Source organism: Salvelinus alpinus, chromosome 7, assembly GCF_045679555.1.
Source record: "Salvelinus alpinus chromosome 7, SLU_Salpinus.1, whole genome shotgun sequence".
Classification (NCBI taxonomy): domain Eukaryota; kingdom Metazoa; phylum Chordata; class Actinopteri; order Salmoniformes; family Salmonidae; genus Salvelinus; species Salvelinus alpinus.
The window spans coordinates 57,864,473-57,885,041 of NC_092092.1; the positions used below are offsets into that span (position 1 = coordinate 57,864,473).

The 20,569-nt window shown below is 44.4% G+C and overlaps 1 long non-coding RNA gene across 2 annotated transcripts in view; it reads right to left on the reverse strand.

Annotated features, from left to right (window-relative positions):
* The window catches only part of LOC139581305 (uncharacterized), a 244,252-nt gene extending 224,141 nt beyond the window's left edge, over positions 1-20,111 (reverse strand). Inside the window, exons 1-2 of one of the 2 annotated variants that reach the window (XR_011676196.1) lie at positions 19,990-20,111; positions 9,540-9,565 (exon numbers count right to left, since the gene is read on the reverse strand). This is a non-coding gene — a long non-coding RNA (uncharacterized lncRNA). The remainder of the gene's footprint in view (positions 1-9,539; positions 9,566-19,989) is intronic. The other variant, XR_011676195.1, reaches the window with a different exon arrangement.
* Positions 20,112-20,569: the final 458 nt, after the last annotated feature.

The window sequence follows — 20,569 nt, forward strand, 5'->3', positions numbered from 1 at the left end:
CCTTCTTGCTTAGTGAGTTTATGGCAGCCAGTATGTCACTTTGAGTAGGATCTGTGGGGAACTCTAAGAAGCTAGCCTCTTCAGCTAGCTCCTCGTGGGTCGGCGACGTTGAAATTGGTTCGTTGTCTATCTCATTCAAATTATCTTGTTTAGCGCCCCCTTTTTTGGTGCCTTTTCCCTTTGTCACATTTGTTTTAAGTTATAGGTTGTGAGAGGTTAATATAAATACTAATTTGTTTCACAATAGAGCGGAGCTCTAGCAAAGCACGTCTACTTCATACCACGCTCTCTAGCGCCCCAGGCTTGGTGTTTTTAATGAACAGTTATGTCGTTTAGTAAATTTAGTCAACTGTAATTCTGGGTGTCTTACAACAATATATCCCTTTATTTTAGTCACCACAGAGTGGAGGATGCAGAGGATTTGGATGATGACGTTTGGTAGCCACCCCTCCCCAGCAAGCGCCCTTTCCGGTCAAGGTCTTCACCCCCCACTGCTATGTCAATCACCCTGTCTGATAGTTCTACATCCACTTTTCATAGACCTCTTGAAAAATAAAATAGGGGATTGTGGCACCATTCGTCCTAACAGAATCGTTTTCCCCAAGACCAAGGTAAACAACATGACAAAGACAGCGGAGAGGGAGCAGGACTAACAAGCTGCTTTTTTTTGCTCACCTCGCAGCATAAGGCATTCAATAACAACCATGTCTCAAGGAGGGTGAAAAAGGAAGAATGTCTCCATTCCTGTTAATATGAAGGACTACAATGCCAGCATGGAGGGTGTCGCCCCTATCTGATGGTCCTTCACAAGACCAGGAAGGTCTATAACACTTTTTTTTACCACTTTGTGGATATAACAACCATGCTAGATAATTCCAGTGCTATTACATATTTGCAATCCCTAAATGCTATTTGTTCAGCATAGAAACACAATTTCTACAACACCAACCTCTCTCAAACATTGTGGTTGTGTCAGGGACATACAGGGGATATCCAAGTGTTTTTTCAACATCTCCAAAGTGCCTGAACATTTAGCCTAGGCATATCCAATGTATTAGTCCCACATACAAATTAACTGTTTACAGAAAATGATATAAAAGCAATAGATATAAATGAAAAAAATGTAAAATGTCTTATCAAACACAAACTTGGTTAAACACGTGTCCTTCACTATAAAAATGAGCAGAACTATTTACAACTATTTAACTACACCTGGGATGTAAATGCTTTCATTCTCCACAAGCAGATGGTCAAAGCAAAAGGTCAAACCCCTCTCTCCCAGTTGGCCTTCCGAGAGCAGCTGGTGTTGGAAATGGCTGAATTGGGGGCCCAAAGCAATCCACAACCATCACAAGACCCCCACTCAAGGTGAGCGCCACTATCCAACACACATGCCAAAAGACAAAAGGAAAAACTGCAAGCATTGCATAAAACACAGGGGGGGGGGAAATTCCAGATCTTCTGTCTGAAATGCCAGATCGCTTTTTGGTTCCTGGCAGAGAGGGACAGCTTCAAAGACTATCACGACATGCACAAGCTATGGTGAACGTGAAATCTAATAATCTACACCTGGGATGTAAAACCAACACGAATGCCATTTGTAAAGGACACGTGTTTAACCAAGTCAGTTAAGAACAAATTCTTATTTACAATGACGGCCTACCGGGGAACAGCAGGTTAACTGCCTTGTTCAGGGGCAGAACGACCAATTTTGACCTTGTCAGCTCAGGGATTCGATCCAGCAACCTATCAGTTACTGCTCTAACCACTAGGCTACCTGCCGCCCCAAATGATAAAACATCATCATGGCTGCATGTGAAAAGATGGTGAAAAACAACTTTAACCACAAAAGTGTGCATTTCCTGATATTTTTTTTTCCACTTCAGACATTACTCTCCATTGCTATCCCCATTATTTGGTGTCAAATAGATATTGCAACTGTTTGCAAAAATGTTTTTTCATATTTCCATCGCTAAATATGTCCCACAGTTGTTATGTAAAAGATCACACGCGAGAACGTTGATTTTTTTTTTTTCTAAGTTAAAATACATTGTATCGACAACCTGTACTCACCACTTTGAATTGTTTGAGGACTGATTAGGAGAGTGCACACCGATCTTGTCCACATTAGTGATGGGTCGTTCGCGAAGGAGTCAGCTCTAAGAGCCGGCTCTTGTAGGTGAACGTTGGGAGCCGGCTCGCATATCAGAAGAACCGAAACTATTTATAAAAATATTTAAAAATTAAGATATGAATAATCAAAAGATTTAAATGAACAGAATTAACTAATTCAAAGAACGAAAAAATAAATAAAATAATATAGGCATAAATGCTCAAGCGCACACATTCGTTCTGACTGTCTGCTCAGACTAACAGCCTCACCTGTTGTTCCTGTCAATCAGACACGCAGTGTCAATCAATGAACCAAAGATGCGTGAGGGAGGGCCGAGCCAACTCACTCACAGTCACACACTGAGCAGCCGAGAACAGAGAGGAAGGACAGCTGTGAAACAACAGCTGGAATATGAGTTGGAAGCACAGTAGCATTTGGATGCATTTTAATAATGTAGACAATGTTAGAGCACAGTGTAGAATTTGCCAAAACAAAATCTCATATCAAGCCGGTTCAACGCATAACCTACACCGGCATATGCGAACTGTGCACCCATATGTGAAGCTAGCTGTAGCGGAGCTTCGAGAAACTAGCGGGCCTGCTAGTGATAGTGGTGGAGCCAGCACCTCCACACGTGGAGATGTATCCACTCAGTCAAGTAGGCCTACTCCACGACCCACAGCAACGCAGTCTTCTATGGACCAGTTTATGCCAAAGTCTATGTCTGTAGCAAAATAAGGCCAAATTTATATTGCATTGGCTAAAATGATTGCCACCGATTTCCAGACATTTTTGATCGTGGAGGACAGAGGTTTTAGAAATTATAGCAATAGTCAAAATCCAATGTACACAATTCCAAGCAGGAAAACCCTTTCAAAATCACTTATTCCACAACTGTATGAGAGCACACAGGCTTCAGTGCGGGAAAGAGTCCAAAAAGCTACTGCAGTTTGCCTTAACACTGACTGATGGACATCAAGGGTAACCACTTCTTACATGTCGGTTACATGTCACTTCATTGAAGATTTTTCGATGTCTAGCTTTCTTCTGGACTGCTTTGAGTTCAGCGACAGACACACCTCAGAGAACTTGGCAGAGGAACTGTTGAGAGTGGCCAGAGAATGGCAAGTAGATGGAAAAGTGGTCTGTTGTGTTAGTGACAATGCAGCTAACATAACCAAAGCCATGAAAATGTTTAAATGGACCCATCATCCATGTCTTGCCCACACAATCAACCTGATTGTAAGAGATGTTCTGAAGGTGATGAAGCCCACTGTGGACAAAGTGAAAGCAGCTGTGGAATACTTCCACAGGAGCACAGTAGGTGCTGAAAAACTAAAGTCTACACAACGCCAGATGGGGATGCCTGAGTTGAGGCCTAAACAAGACTGCACTACAAGGTGGAATTCAACATTTTATATGTTGAGCGGTTTCTTGAGTCAAAGGATGCCACCATCTCTACCCTGGCCATTGTCAATGCACCTGTTCTCTGACCCAAGAGGAATGGGAGGTGGTGGAGGAGGTGTGCAGAGTCCTGGAACCCTTTGAGCAGGTCACTGTGGAGATCAGTGGAGAGCGGTACAGTAAGCAGTTATTACTATATCATTATTTAATCCAGTATTATATATGTATATGAGCAGTAGATGAGAATGTAGTGTCAGTAGACAAAACATGAACCTGAACTAATTAAGTTACTGTTCTCTCTTTTCAGCTATGTGACAACCTTAAAAATGATACTCCTGTGTAAGAGTCTGCAGCGAATCACAGCCAGCCGCCAGAGAGAAGCAAATGTAACCACAGAACATGTGACAGAGTTGATGGACACCCTATGTTCATCAATGGACAGAAAGATCCACAGAATGGAATATATGCTATCAGAAACCGCTGCACTTGACCCCAGGTTTAAGAAGGTAGCCTTCAGTGATGCCAGAGCGATTGATGAGGCTCTTCAAAGAATAACCTCAGCAGCAGGGCGGGACAGTCCCAGCAGTCAGCTGGCTCAGGCACCAGGGCAACAGGAAGAAGAGGGAGCAGATGGAGCAGAAGCACCAGCAGTAGTGCCACAAACATCTGCTGTTTGGATGCTGTTTGACAAGAGAGCAACTGGGGATGCAGCACGAAGGAATCTCTCAGCAGATGCCATAATGGAGGTCCGATCCTATTTGGAGGATCCTATTTATCTGCAGATCCTCTGAGCTGGTGGAAGAACAAGGCCTCGGTCTACCCACGACTTACTAAAGTCATGACAGGGAGACTCTGCATAGTGACCACACCAGTTCCCTCTGAGAGGGTCTTCTCGAAAACGGGACAAATAATTACTGAGAGAAGAAACCACATCAGCCCCTCGATAGTGAGGCAGCTTGCATTTCTGAATGCAAATCTCTCATAAAAGATACATATGGTCAGCCTTGCTGTTTGCTTCTGGTTATAGCATGGCAATAAAGAAGAGAGAGAAAAGAGGGACCAGTTTAATGTTTTAAGTGGGATGCTGGTTATAGCATGGCAATAAAGAAGAGAGAGAAAAGAGGGACCAGTTTAATGTTTTAAGTGGGATGCTGGTTATAGCATGGCAATAAAGAAGAGAGAGAAAAGAGGGACCAGTTTAATGTTTTAAGTGGGATGCTGGTTATAGCATGGCAATAAAGAAGAGAGAGAAAAGAGGGACCAGTTTAATGTTTTAAGTGGGATGCTGGTTATAGCATGGCAATAAAGAAGAGAGAGAAAAGAGGGACCAGTTTAATGTTTTAAGTGGGATGCTGCAGTTTTGCACATTGTTATATATCTTTCTTTGATAAGGTGCAAAATATTCTATTATGCTGTTCAGATTGTATTCGTTTTGAATGGTTTGTTTTATATGCACTTTGTTTATATACATTAAAAAGTTACACTTTAAATGCAGATGTTTAATAGCATTCTTTTTCATAACAAACCAAAGCATTTTTAAATACATTGTGGTTAAGGTAGAGTATGATTTCAGTTAATAATTTAATTAAAATTGTTTTAACACCAATCATAGTCAAACTATCGCAAACTGTTTGACTTTAAGAAATACAAAACATATCTTTTTTTAAAGAGCCGTTTGGGAGACAAAAAAAGAGACGTCTCTTTTTGGTGAGCTGAGCCGAAGGAGACGGAATGCCCATCACTAGTCCACAGTTACACGCCCAGTACAATGTTCTATGGTGAGGATGGGGTGTTTTCCTAATATCTTTCTTAGTTTAATCTTTATGTGATATTATTGGCCACATTGATATGAAAACTATTCAGAATCATTTTTTATAGAAAGACATTTTTATTGATGAAGTACCTGTTTAGGGTTCCAGAGGTTGAGATTTTAGTGCACTGAGTATGTAAAGAACCTGTTCAATGTGCTTTTGAACAAATGAGTGGTAAATAACAGTGTAGTAATAGGTTTTGAATTGCCTAAGTCTGGTCTCTAAACCACCACTCCATGCGTTCAATTCAGACTGAGGCTTTACAATATGGGGATACTGGTTTTTTAGAACCTTAAATACGTATTGATTTCTGTCAAAGCGAAAGGGGCTTACTTTTTTTCACACTCCAACCCTCATTTGTGTTTTTTTTTTTGCCGGAGTACTCCCTTTCTTCATCTTTATTGTGGTCATACAATGAGAAATAACTGGTTTTCACTGGTTTAGAGGATATACTAAAACACTCAAACAACTCTCTTACTAAGGCTGAGTGTGTTGCTCTGTGTTTAAAGGCAGCCTAGTTATTTGTCCAAATGGGTTAAAGGCATAATGGTGTTTAATCCCCATGGGTCTCCCCCACCCCACCCCAGCACACACACACACACACACCAGCTCTCACAACGACCTCCCCCCTCAGCAATCAGCTGTCAAAGTCCCCTGGCTTTCCAATCCTGATTGCCAGCCCATTGTCATACTGCCTATCGACTTGTTAGATTAAACAACATTTCACATGTCAATTAAATGTGTTTTGCCCTGGTGATTAGCGGATCCCACTAATTGTCTCCTCCCTCCTCCTTCTCTCCCAGATATTTTCCACATGGAAGAGCAGGAAATGGGCCTTTGTCCTGACGGGCACCAGTAGACATGTCAAAGATGGCTTTTCTCCTCTTCAGATACCCCCTCTCTCCCTGCTCAGGGTATGAAGGAGAGGGCAGTATTGGGAGGGGGTAAGTTCATACAAAGCGGGATATAGGTTTGAGTTTATAGGAGAGCCCTCCCCACTTCAATTTGGGCCGTCGATTCATCCATTTGCATGATGCAGTGAGAATGCAAACAGACAGACCGACAGCCAGTCAGCACTAGCCAGCCAGACAGAGAGCACTAGCCACTCAGATAGCCAGCCAGCCAGCACTAGCCAGCCAGACAGCCAGCCAGCCAGCACTAGCCAGCCAGCCAGCCAGCACTAGCCAGATAGACAGACATACAGACAGCCAGCAAGCCAGTACTAGCCAGCCAGTCAGCACTAGCCAGCCAGCCATCCAGCACTAGCCAGCCAGCCATTCAGCACTAGCCAGACAGCTAGCCAGCCAGCACTAGCCAGACAGCACTAGCCAGACAGACAGACAGCCAGCCAGCACTAGCCAGACAGACAGCCAGCACTAGCCAGACAGAGAGCTGGCACTAGCCAGCCAGCACTAGCCAGCCAGCACTAGCCAGACAGCCAGCCAGCACTAGCCAGTCAGACAGCACTAGCCAGACAGACATCCCAGCTAGCACTAGCCTGACAGCCAGCCAGCACTAGCCAGCCAGCACTAGCCAGACAGACAGACAGCCAGCCAGCATTAGCCAGACAGACAGACAGCCAGCACTAGCCAGACAAGACAGACAGCCAGCACTAGCCAGACAGACAGACAGCCAGCCAGACAGACATACTTCTACACACACTCTCCTTCACACTCCCACACACTGGGCTAATAATTACCCAAGCAGACTCTGGAGACCCAGACACCCACACGGGGCCCCTAACGGCTTTAGACAAGGGCCACGGCACTCACAAGACCCTCCCTCTTTGTCTCTTTCTCACTGCCCATGTGTTTGTTTTGCTTAGCTTAATGAACTTGATCTCTGGATCATCCTCCCATTTGTTCCGTCTCATCCCAAGAGGTGTCGGGGAAATGCTAAGATGGGCCAGGGAGCATCTTTTGAAGTGTCACTTGAAAGGCGTGAAAAACAAGGCGTGACTGGTAACAAATGTGTTATTCCTTTTTTTCTTCCCTCAATGTTAGGGAAAATTCGGATGCAAAGTTATGCATTCTTAATACTGCTAAATTATGCACGTGGAAGTAATTCAAAAGAAGAGGACAGTCGCTGGGAGAGTCTACACACACCCTAACCACTCTGATCATCTTGACATCCCTCTTCTCTTGACACCATCTGAAAAAAATGTCCACACACAAAAGATACCAATCCGGTCGCTCAACAAGCTCCAGAAAAAAAAACGTCCCTCTGCTCTCCTCCTCCAGTCATAAGGAGCCGCCCAATCATCCCTTTTCACAATTAACGGCAGTGGACAGCAGCTCCAAACACTGGGGTGACATCTTTAACCAGTCCTCAATGGTCCCGACGCCCAGGCCCTCCCTAGTCCCACCCCAGTGTTCAGCACTAACCAAGCATTACACAGACCTACATTCACAACACACACGACTGCTTCCTTCATAATGGAGGACACAACCCCGGGGGCGGACCAGCCCAGATCCTAGACGGTTTAGTCCGCACTTTATCAGACCTTACAAAACACCAATGCCCTATTGAGCCTACAGTACATTGGCTGGTGGTTTCCTTTAAGAGCAGCACAATGAATGTGCCAGGCCTGGTCTTCCCTTTGTGCCTGGGCAGCGGACCAGAGACGACACACCACACGGGCCTGGTGGATGAGGGATGGATGGAGAGGTGAAGGAAGGATGACAGGGACCCTTCCTCCTAACAGGAAAACACTCTATACAGTTTTAATATATAGCTCATGTAGTAACATCAATTAATACAGCACACCAATGCAACTCTCCTTAGCATGTGAAACAGTCTATACGCAACTAGGAGCAATGACTTTTCCTTGGGTAAAATGTTGATTAAGTGCAGGCTCTAAAAATGCCATTTGGGGATTTCCCTGTTAGTCCTCTTCCATGCAATATCTCTCTGGCTCTCTCATTCTCTCGTTTTTACAATGTCCGTGATACTAGCACACGTGTGTGGGTGTGCGTGTGGTCATCCGTGAGCTCGTGTGCATTAGAGATCGTGCAGATAGAGTGTGTGGACGGGTGCTCTAGTGTAGTGTGTGTGCAGTGTGCACACGCAGGCAGACAGTAGTATGCGAAGCCCGCCTCTACAGTCAGGCTATCAGACAGACCAGTCGGAGATCAGTATGAGGAGTTCCCTTTACAAGTAGAGCTATTAGGTCAGCTTCTATTCATCTTTAAGCACGGAAAAACAACCAGATGACTTTTGCTGCTTCTGCTATTCTGAACCACTCCCCCAAAACAAAAGATCCCTAAGGAAGCGAAATGGAATATACTGTAAACAGATTTAATAATCTATGTTCTGCAATAACATGAACAAATCCACAATCTGACCTGGTTTTAAAGGCAGAAAACACTTACAGAAATCATTCATTATATAGAACGTATTTGGTACTAATGTGTTCCTGGTTGTAGAGTCACTACATGACATTACATGCCCCTAAAAAAGCCCCTCAGCCCACGGCCATTACTGTGCAGAGAGAAACACAATGGTGGGAGGGGCATTGGGGAGGGGGGAAAGTGTGTTTCCATGACAACGGTGAAGTTCAACTCCTGGCGGGTAGGTGGGGCAGGGGGGGTTTAACTGGTCCCATACTCTACGGTCACTCCTATTGTTATGGGCTGGGGTCCTCATAAGACAGGGTGGATGTTGGCTGCCTGCCTGCAAATAAAGAATGAAAACAGAGGGCCACCGGGACACCTCCCACAGATCTAGGATGAGCTTACCATCCAACCCTAACCTTGTCCATAATAGTGAACAAAAAACATAAAATGACCTTAGATCAGTGTCTAGGGTTAACTTCACCCTACTCCACGCAGAGAGGGCAGTGGGCGGAGACCAGGCCTACTACTATGTGGGGCCCCTCTGTGGTCTTAAAGGAGAGGTGATGTTGGACTGGCACTAATTGAAAGTGGCGAGGTCATCCGATGACACTGCGGGGATACTCTGGTTTGTCACAATGTGTTTGGGCTTGGTGTTCAAGGGTGGCTGCTCTCACAGCATAGTTAATGAACGACCCAGCTTAACACAGAGTGCTCAGGACACAGCACAGCGGAGTGCAGCGGCTGGTCTAGAGGGGAACTGAGGTTCACTGGCCTCACAAACTGAGCTACATGCTAAAGTATGCCTAGCTATCAGTCAACGCTATCATCATCACTAGATGAAGGACATGCAAAGTGAGGTTTTTCTTGTAATCTTACCTTTAGCAGACCCCTTGATATAGTAGCTGTTGAAGAGAACATAAACATGTATAAGCTTGGCACATTAATCCTGGTCTGAATATTAGGGTAAAGAGCAGGGTCGATTTTCATGGGAGTCATGCATGTCCATCCAGCACATGATATGCTGTGTCAGCCAACCACTCTTGTTTTCTACATTAGACATGGTGGAAAGGAAGGATGAGAAAAAGTGGCATTCTGGACAGGACGGCACCAGACACACACGCTCAGACTAACACCTTCAGGGACTGCAATACACTGTTAGTGCCACGTTGGAGCCCTCACACACACACACACACACACACACACTCGCACACAAACCGAATAACAGCTAGCCTTTACGGTACACTTGTAAAGTTGTGATTTACACTTGTGTACTAAAAACAGCTTGACACAAACAGACATATTAAAAGTGCAGACGGCTCAGGCCTTCACAGTGTGCCAGTGTTTGGGCAAATTTACTGAGGTAGACCTAAACCTAATAGCGAGACAAAATTGACACCATAACATTTTTCCGCGCAAAACAAAGCCAACGCAGCAGTCTGGTGGCTGGCTAACTGAAGCAGCTAAACAAGATGTCTCCTAGCCTCATGTACAGTCTAAACTCTGGCCCTGTCTGTCTACACGGTGTGAGGCCTGCCCTGGGATAAGTCTCCAAATCAAATGAAGAGGGAGGGAATCCATTTGCATTGTAAATACACCATGGATGCAAATCCTGTTTAGCTTGTTGGTTGGAGGGCTGATGTGGAGCTAGAGGATGGAGAGACGCACTGACAGATCTAGGAATCCCCCCTGGACCTGGACCACCCTCCCTACTCCTCCTCTCCCTCTCTCCCTGCACCCGGCCACCCCAATCCCCCGACACGCTGCCCCCATGGAGGGACATCCTACTCCCTGACCTCCTCCTCCAAGGGGCTTCAGTGGGAATTTAACACGCAGGTCCCACATTCCTCCAAGGTGATAATTGCCCTGGCAGCAGGCAGGGGGTCATCAGGAGCAGGGTAAACAGGCAGAGGGGTGTCTATCTACCCCTCTCCCCTACAAACACTGGCCCCCACTACCTCCTCCTCCCCCCTCCCCACTCCTCAATGTCATGTATGGCTGTTGCCCCGTGAATTATGGCATCAAGCACGTCGGCCCCTGACAGCGCATGTCGCCCGTGACGCCCATCGAACCGGTTGCAAGGTTTATTTAGTCGCTAAGAGCCCACAGCTGTTCGCTAGATGAGCCCTACTACAACGTCAGAGCAGGCCAGCCTCTTCACACGTTATACTGTAGATCCTATTCAAACAACCAGGGCCAGTCTAATACCCTTTAAATATACTCTTAAGAATCTAGCTAGCTGGGAGTTATGGAGGAATCACCACGGCTGCCATCGCTCCCACAAACAGCCGCTCAGCTTATTAATCACCCCCCTCAATCATCTGTCCTCCTTTCCCCCTGGTCGGTGGAGAAAGAGCGGTGTAAACAGAGAGTGATGGATGGAGCTGGCCTACCACAAGTATGCCACTGTTACTGTGGAGCTGCTGCTCTCTCCTTTATTCAACTCATCCATCAAACTAGAGTCAGGCCATCATCACTCCTTCCTAGGCTTATATATTACCAGCCAATCAAAGTCTTATATATTAACGGCCAATTAAAGGCTTATATATATAAACGGCCAATCAGCGGCTTATATATTAATGGCCAATCAAATGTTAACTGTTTATATGTGATGTGGTCAGGGATGGGCAACAACTACAAAATAGAATTACAAAATAGCATAAAGGTCAATGTATCAAAAGAAACTACAAAATACTTGTATTTTAAAATGCATTTAATTAAAATACATGTACAGTGGCAAGAACAAGTATGTGAACCTTTTGGAAATACCTGGATTTCTGCAGAAATTGGTCATAAAATTTGATCTGATCTTCATCTAGGTCACAACTATAGACAAACAGTCTGCTTAAAACTAATAACACACAAACAATTATATATTTTCATATCTTTATTGAACACACCGTGTAAACATTCACAGTGCAGGGTGGAATAAGTATGTGAACCCTTGGATTTAATAACTGGTTGATCCTCCTTTGGCAGCAATAACCTCAACCAAACGTTAACTGTAGTTGCGGACCAGACCTGCAGTCAGTCAGGAGGAATTTTGGATCATTCCTCTCTACAAAACTGTTTCAGTTCAGCAATATTCTTGGGATGTCTCGTATGAACTGCTCTCTTGAGGTCATGCCACAGCATCTCAGTCAGGTTGAGGTCAGGACTCTGACTGGGCCACTCCAGAAGGTGTATTTTCTTCTGTTGAAGCCATTCTGTTGTTGATTTACTTCTGTGTTTTGGGTCGTTGTCCTGTTGCATCACCCAACTTCTGTTGAGCTTCAATTGGTGGACAGATAACCTAACATTCTCCTGTAAAATGTCTTGATAAACTTGTGAATTAATTTTTCCATCTATGATAGCAAGCTGTCCAGGCCCTGAGGCAGCAAAGCAGCCCCAAACCATGATGCTCCCTCTACCATACTTAAGGTTTTGATGTTGGTGTGCTGTGCCTTTTTTTCTACACACATAGTGTTGTGTGTTCCTTCCAAACAACTCATCTGTAGTTTCATCTGTCCACATAATATTTTGCCAGTATCGCTGTGGAACATCCAGGTGCTCTTTTGCAAACTTCAGACGTGCAGCAATGTTTTTTTGGACAGCAGTGGCTTCGTCTGTGGTGTCCTTCCATGAACACCATTCTTGTTTAGTGTTTTACGTATCGTAGACTCGTCAACAGAGAGGTTAGCATGTTCCAGAGATTTCTGTAAGTCTTTAGCTGACACTCTAGGATTCTTCTTAACCTCATTGAGCATTTGGCGCTGTGCTGTTGCAGTCATCTTTGCAGGACAGCCACTCCTAGGGAGAGTAGCAACAGTTCTGAACTTTCTCCATTTATAGACAATTTGTCTTACCGTGGACTGATGAACATCAAGGCATTTAGAGATAGTTTTGTAACCCTTTCCAGCTTCATGCAAGTCAACAATTCTTAGGTCTTCTGAGATCTCTTTTGTTCGAGGCATGGTTCACATCAGGCAATGCTTCTTGTGAATAGCAAAATCACATTTTGTGAGTGTTTTTTATAGTGCAAGTCAGCTCTAACCAACGTCTCCAATTTTGTCTCATTGATTGGACTCCAGGTTAGCTGACTCCTGACTCCAATTAACTTTTGGAGAAGTCATTAGCCTAGGGGTTCACATACTTTTTCCAACCTACGCTGTGAATGTTTAAATGACGTATTCAATATAAACAAGACAAATGCAATAATTTGTGTGTTGTTCGTTAAGCACGCTATGTTTGTCTACTGTTGTGACTTAGATGAAGATCAGATCAAATTTGATGATGAATTTATGCAGAAATCCAGGTAATTACAAAGGGTTCACATACTTTTTCTTGCCACTGCATTTTGTATTTTAAAATACAGAAATACATTTGCAAGGAGCCGGCCCTTACAGCAACAACATCCTCAGTAACGGTTACAAAAACATTTTACTTGGTATGACTGTGAGATGTTGTTGTTATTTACGTTTATTGAATACACTGACTTTAAGTCACTCACTCTGGATAGCAGTGTCTTCTAAATGACCAACATGTAAATACTAGAACTTCCGGCGCCGACAGATATGACCGCCTCGCTTCGCGTTCCTAGGAAACTATACAGTATTTTGTTTTTTTATGTGTTATTTCTTACATTGTTACCCCAGGTAATCTTAGGTTTTATTCACCATTGTTCCTGTTCCCAAGAAAGCTAAGGTAACTGAGCTAAATGACTACCGCCCCGTAGCACTCACTTCCGTCATCATGAAGTGCTTTGAGAGACTAGTCAAGGACCCTATCACCTCCACCCTACCTGACACCCTAGACCCACTCCAATTTGCTTACTGCCCCAATAGGTCCACAGACGACGCAATCACAATCACTCTGCACACTGCTCTAACCCATCTGGACAAGAGGAATACCTATGTGAGAATGCTGTTCATCGACTACAGCTCAGCATTTAACACCATAGTACCTTCCAAACTCGTCATCAAGCTCGAGACCCTAGGTCTTGACCCCGCCCTGTGCAACTGGATCCTGGACTTCCTGACGGGCCGCCCCACAGGTGGTGAGGGTAGGTAACAACATCTCCACCCCGCTGATCCTCAACACTGGGGCCCCACAAGGGTGCGTTCTCAGTCCTCACCTGTACTCTCCTGTACTCAGCCCTCTCCTGTTCACCCACGACTGCGTGCCCATACACGCCTCCAACTCAATCATCAAGTTTGCAGACGACACTACAGTGGTAGGCTTGATTACCAACAACGACGAGACGGCCTACAGGGAGGAGGTGAGGGCCCTCGGAGTGTAGTGTCAGGAAAATAACCTCACACTCAACGTCAACAAAACAAAGGAGATGATCGTGGACTTCAGGAAACAGCAGAGGGAGCACCCCCCTATCCACATCGATGGGACAGTAGTGGAGAGGGTAGAAAGTTTTAAGTTCCTCGGTGTACACATCACGGACAAACTGAAATGGTCCAACCACACAGACAGCGTGGTGAAGAATGCGCAGTTGCGCCTCTTCAACCTCAGGAGGCTGAAGAAATTCGGCTTGTCACCAAAAACACTCACAAACTTTTACAGAACTTTTACAAAAACACTCACAAACCAGTTGCCTGGTACGGCAACTGCTCCGCCCATAACCGTAAGGCTCTCCAGAGGGTAGTGAGGTCTGCACAACGCATCACCGGAGGCAAACTACCTGCACTCCAGGACACCTACACCACCCGATGTCACAGGAAGGCCAAAAAGATCATCAAGGACAACAACCACCCGAGCCACTGCCTGTTCACCCCGTTATCATCCAGAAGGCGAGGTCAGTACAGGTGCATCAAAGCAGGGACCGAGAGACTGAAAAACAGCTTCTATCTCAAGGCCATCAGACTGTTAAACAGCCATCACTAACATTGAGTGGCTGCTGCCAACATACTGACTCAACTCCAGCCACTTTAATAATGGAAAAATTGATGTAATAAATGTATCACTAGCCACTTTAAACAATGCCACTTTTATATGTTTACATACCCTAAATTACTCATCTCATATGTATATACTGTACTCTATACCATCCACTGCATCTTGCCTATGCCGTTCTATACCATCACTCATTCATATATTTGTTTATGTACATATTCTTATTCATTCCTTTACACTTGTGTGAATAAGGTAATTGTTGTGAAATTGTTAGGTTAGATTACTCGTTGGATATTACTTCATTGTCGGAACTAGAAGCACAAGCATTTCGCTACACTCGCATTAACATCTGCTAACCATGTGTATGTGACAAATAACATTTGATTTGATTTGATACTGTATATACGTGAATATGAATATACCAAAATGAACTGCAAAGCACACTGGGTATTATCATTGGCCTTGTTTTGGGGTTATGTCTAGATGGGACACAGCGTAACCTCATTCTCCTAACCTGCTTCGTTAATTCTCCTAACCTGCTTCGTTAATTCTCCTAACCTGCTGCGTAAATTCCTCTAAACCTGCTACGAAAAGTCAATTTTGACAAAAGTTGAATCATTCCTAGACAAAACCTTGTTCCGTGGCAGAGCTCATTCGAATAATATTCAGGATGCTTTTCAATTGGAAATTTGTACATAGCAGACGCTCTTATCACACCATAGTGCTATCAGACTTCTGATACCAATGCAGGGTGAAAGGGGACCACAAAATGGTGAACCACTATTAAAAAAATGGTATGGAAAAGTATTTTGTATTTTGAAAATACAAATTACAGCTCTCGAAAGTATCTTGTTAAAAAATACATTGGAGTGTAATTCGGCCCAGTCTAATACATGTTTCAAATACATGTAACCGAAATACTGCCCATTAAGTAGTGTATTTTATTACATTTTTACATTTACGTCATTTAGCAGACACTCTAATCCAGAGCGAATTACAGGAGCAATTAGGGTTAAGCGCCTTGCTCAAGGGCACATTGACAGATGTTTCACGTAGTCGGCTCGGGGATTCGAACCAGCGACCTTTCAGTTGCTGGCCCAACTCAGTACAGTTGGGCCAGCAACTTTACTGTATTGACCGCTTAATTTGAAGATGTAAATAATAGGACCAGGGTAAATGTCCAGTAAGGCGACGTAGGAAGCCTGCAGTAAGAGCTTACCAGCCTATTCCATGGAATTCAGCTCTCTACACATGGTAGTAGAGAAATCCATCTATTAATACTTTCCTAATCTCTCTTGACACTCCCAGCAGGATCATAGAAAAGAATGTACCCAGTTCCCTTCTCATAAGCATCAATCAAATGCAGCAGAACACTTCTCACTGTGCCCTTTGCCTATTGTGTTCAGCCCACTGAGTTTACAGAGCCCAGACTGTAAGTTCTGGGAGGCGGGGAGGGAGGGCCTATTCTTGTAGGCCTGTGTTTCCTGGTCGGTGCCCACATGTGGTTCCCTCCCTGCAGCCACACATTGAAGCTCAGGGAGGTTATAAAAGCCTAGGTGGTGATTAAGAAGCCACATAATGGCCACCACAAAACCAGGAATGCGTTTAACTGCTACAGCGGCTCGGGAATCATTCTAAAGCGGAACGCCACCATTAATATCGAGAATGATGCCACCATTGTATTTACTAAATTTAGTGTATTTACTGTATTGACTATTTACTGTATTGACTGTATTCACTGTTATTAGTGTATTTACTGTATTTACTGTATTGACTATTTACTGTTATTAGTGTATTTACTGTATTTACTGTATTGACTATTTACTGTATTAACTATTTACTGTTATTAGTGTATTTACTGTATTTACTGTATTGACTATTTACTGTATTGACTATTTACTGTTATTAGTGTATTTACTGTATTTACTGTATTGACTATATTTACTGTTAATATGGTATTTACTGTATTTACTGTAATGTGGGTCTTGAAATTAGGGTTTAAATGAGTATTAGCATAGTTTAGAAAGGAAAGGGGCATGGAAGTGCATGAGAGGCAGAACCAGTATGTAGTGTAGTATGATTATGTCTCCATGGCTTGGAGGGTGAACCGGGAAGATTTGAGCTCCACCTCCAGTGGTTGTGTTGAACTAACTACCAGATTTACATTGTTGGAAATGTGTGGATCCTTCCAAATCCAGGATTAGAGGAGTCAACCGTGCACAAACTCTGATTTCCACTCTCTCTATCCTCCTCCTCACACAAACACACACATGTACACACACACACACATGGTGTTGGCTTGTAGCGGCCTTGTGCCCCACAGTTAGCGAAGGGGAGTGTAAGTATACACACACATACACACACACACAGTAAACTTCCACTATCTCTTTCTCTCTACACAGCCAAACACACACACACACACACACACACACACACACACACACACACACACACACACACACACACACACACACACACACACACACACACACACACACACACACACACACACACACACACACACACGGTGTGTCCCTGATGCCTGCGTGCTCAACACACCCAAACCCCATCACTTTCCTCATTAACGGAGCTTCATGGCTTTTTAGGGGCTCTGCGCTTTATCAGGGGATTTCACATTTCCCAGCCTGCCACTTGACATGGCTCACCCAGCTGCCAGCAATCAGGCCAGGCTGTAGAGCAGAGGGCTGTAGAGGGGAAGGGGCCGCCCAGCCTCCCTAGACTCCAGGCTGCACCTTGATTTGAACCAAGCGCCAAAGAGCCACTGCTCCTGCTAAGCCCCCATAATTACAGGTCCCAGATCCCCTCCTGCCTTCCAGCCACATCACACACTGACCTGGCCTCATGGGAGGACTAGCGAGAGAGAGGAGAGGGACAGCAGTCCAGAGGATTGTATCTATTTGCTTGCTAAGTTGTTGAGAGACAGTAAACAAAAGTGTGTGTGTGTGCCCTCATGCACGTATGTGTGCGCGAGTTGCATAAGTGTGTGTGTTTATCTAATTGAGAGGTAAGCAAAAAAATGTTCCCTTTAAAGTTCCCAATAAATATCCTTCCCGTAATTTTAAACACCTGCCCGTAAACCCTGAAGGAATGCTAAATGAAACCAAGTTGCAGAGCCAGTCTCCTGTCTGGAGTCTCACATCATGACAGCAGGATGTGTAACGGCTTTAACCAGGATTAGGGAGTTCAAGCAGAACAGCCAGGGAGAAAAAAAAAGCACATTAACAATACAGTACTTTTGTTCAATGCCGAATCCAGCAAGACGAGTAGCCTTAATAAGCCTTTCAACTTCACCATCAAACTTCAAGTTACGTACTTAATGGGGATTATAGCAAAGAACAAAATAACCTGATCATGTATGGAACTTTAACAACATGTGTGATCCTCGTATGTATGAAATCACGTCAAATGATTGTAATCATTAGGATTGGCGCATTTGTTTTGGTGAGTAATGGAATGGCATGACTTGCTTTCACTTCAGACCCCCAAGGGAGGGGGGGATGTTACTAACTGACCCCGGGGGCTGGAGACACTAACCCTCTTCGGCCCATCTCTGGTTTCGATTCCCCCGGCTCCTGTCGCCTTCCTCCCTCTTGCACCTGTCGGCCGCCAATAGACCCCCCGCCCGGGCCCTTTCAGCAACCCTGAATATATGTCCCTGCTCGCTGGCCCTGCCTGGCTAATTGCTGTTGGCCTCAAAGGCCAAGCTAGGCCCAGGCGCTTAGTTACTACAGCCATCACTATCCTTAGCTAGGGCTGTGACGGTCAGGGAATTTTGGATGATGCTTATTGGTCAGCCAAATAACCGCAGTCACATTATAACCGTTCAAATTTAAAAAATAATAATAATAATAATAAAGCACAGTATGTCCTCTCCTCCGCTCCTGACTGCATGTGCTGCTGCTTCAGGGAAGGGGCGTTGCTAGGCAACCAAAGACAAATTTGCTATAACACCTTGTATGTTTCAGCAAGAAGCAAAAAAGTTTCATCACGTTGTAGAGTAGTTTGTTACAGCAGAAATTAGTGATAGCTTTATTATTCATGGTTTGCATGTTATTTTTTTTATTATTTTTAATTACAGTTATGGCGGTTATTTTATTTTCATGAAGGTCTTCACCCATTACCATCGGCTACATGGTTATACTGTAATTGTACCAGGCCTTAGCCTCCCTTAACCCGGCCAGGCCTGGTGCTCAGTGGGCTGACCTGGGTTGGCCTCCTAGCTACGTAGGCACACTGAGCCACGAGCTGCCACAGTAAACCTGGAGATTAAGCACCCTGTCTACACGCAAGCCATGAATAATAGAGCGATCACTCCAGACGAGCAGGCAACTGCAGTTTGAGTCATACACACTCCTAATCCCATAGGTCGCTGCACGAACGTGTCACACACAAACTACAATCATATACAGTGGTATGAAGGAGGCGATGCACGTTCTTGTACAGTTATGGGAATGTATATTTTACTTTATTCACACAGAATCAGTAGTCAGGATATTCCATAAAATACACGATATTCAATTAAATAATATATGCCATGCATGCAAATCATGAGGATATTCCTCCCTATAGTATACATTCATGTGAATTATGTTTCTATTTTCAAAATATTTTGAAATGATTAAACATTTATGTGGAGAAAATGTATTCCATATGATCTGCGTATCACTTCATTATCCAATCAAATGCTTGCCCTGATAGTAAGAATTATCCATCATGTATCCATAATTTGTGCAGTGGTGCATCCCAATATTTCACTTGAGTGCTATGAAATAAACAGCTCCCCCCATACACTGTAGCCCACCTCACTTAAAAGAGTGCGGACAATAACAAACACCACGTGACTGACTGCAGCACTTTGAGTCTAGACGCACGAAAGAGTCCGGCTCAGAGCATCCTCGCTGTCCCGCGGAGAGGAGGAGAGATGCACCAACTCATCTCAACATGGGCTGTTTCTTTTCCTAACACTAGTTCATAAATTCACCAGGCAAGCTTAGGGTTTCAAGACGATTTCTAACACATAAATAATATCATTCCTACATGTGTAATAACGTTTATAGTAGCCTTATAGTAGAACAGTTTAGTAAACTGTTCAGCTTGTCTGAGTCTCGTCTCCCCACCTCTGTTTTCTGCCGATTGCACCTGCCATTCAAGCCGAGGTCTGAACCTCGACATGTGTACCCTTTCGATGTAATTACAGTACATATATTGTCCCCCTTTACATTACAGCCCAGTCCGTGACTATTGAGTCTGTGCGGAATCCATGGATGTTATTTGTCTCCATAACACCTCTGGTCGTTTACTGCGTCACCTGAGTCAGACAGAGGGGGAACGTGTGGCATCGCATCTGAACTTGTGAAAGTACTACGGTTTTAAAAAGCGCTCAGTCTGCAAGCGACTCACTTAGCTTCCTGTGCATCTGTCTCACCTGCGTGGATACCTCCTGCATCCTCCAGCGAACATCACATGTCTGGACCCCACTTCGAGGCAGCATCCTCCAGGGTTCTGGACATCCTAGACAGCCTGTCCTGCGACATATTTTTAATTTGGACCCCGGTGATGTCACATCCTGTCTGGGTAATACATAACCAGCCCATGCATATCGAAATAAAATATGAGAATTAGCATTTTTTCGGATCACACGGACGAGTTCACAGGGGCAAGCAGGAAATAAGCGGCAGGCGGCGGGGGAGAAATACGCCGCCCTGAAAGAACATTAAAGTGCTACACGACATATCATTTCGAGCATCTATCCGGTGGTGACACGGGCGCATTATACTTTTATATAATCATCTGATCCACTCCCAACTTATCCCTTGCAGATCCGCAGTCGACTTTTAATTTCCTGGTACGATGTGCGCATTTTACTTTGAGGCGTAATGACAGGCAGCATCATCACCTATTGTTTTAACCTACATGTCGTTTTATATCCAGAGGCTCTAGTGACCAGCTGGGGGACTTTAAAGGAATAGTTAACTGAGGAATGGTAAACAGCGGTTGACGGGGAG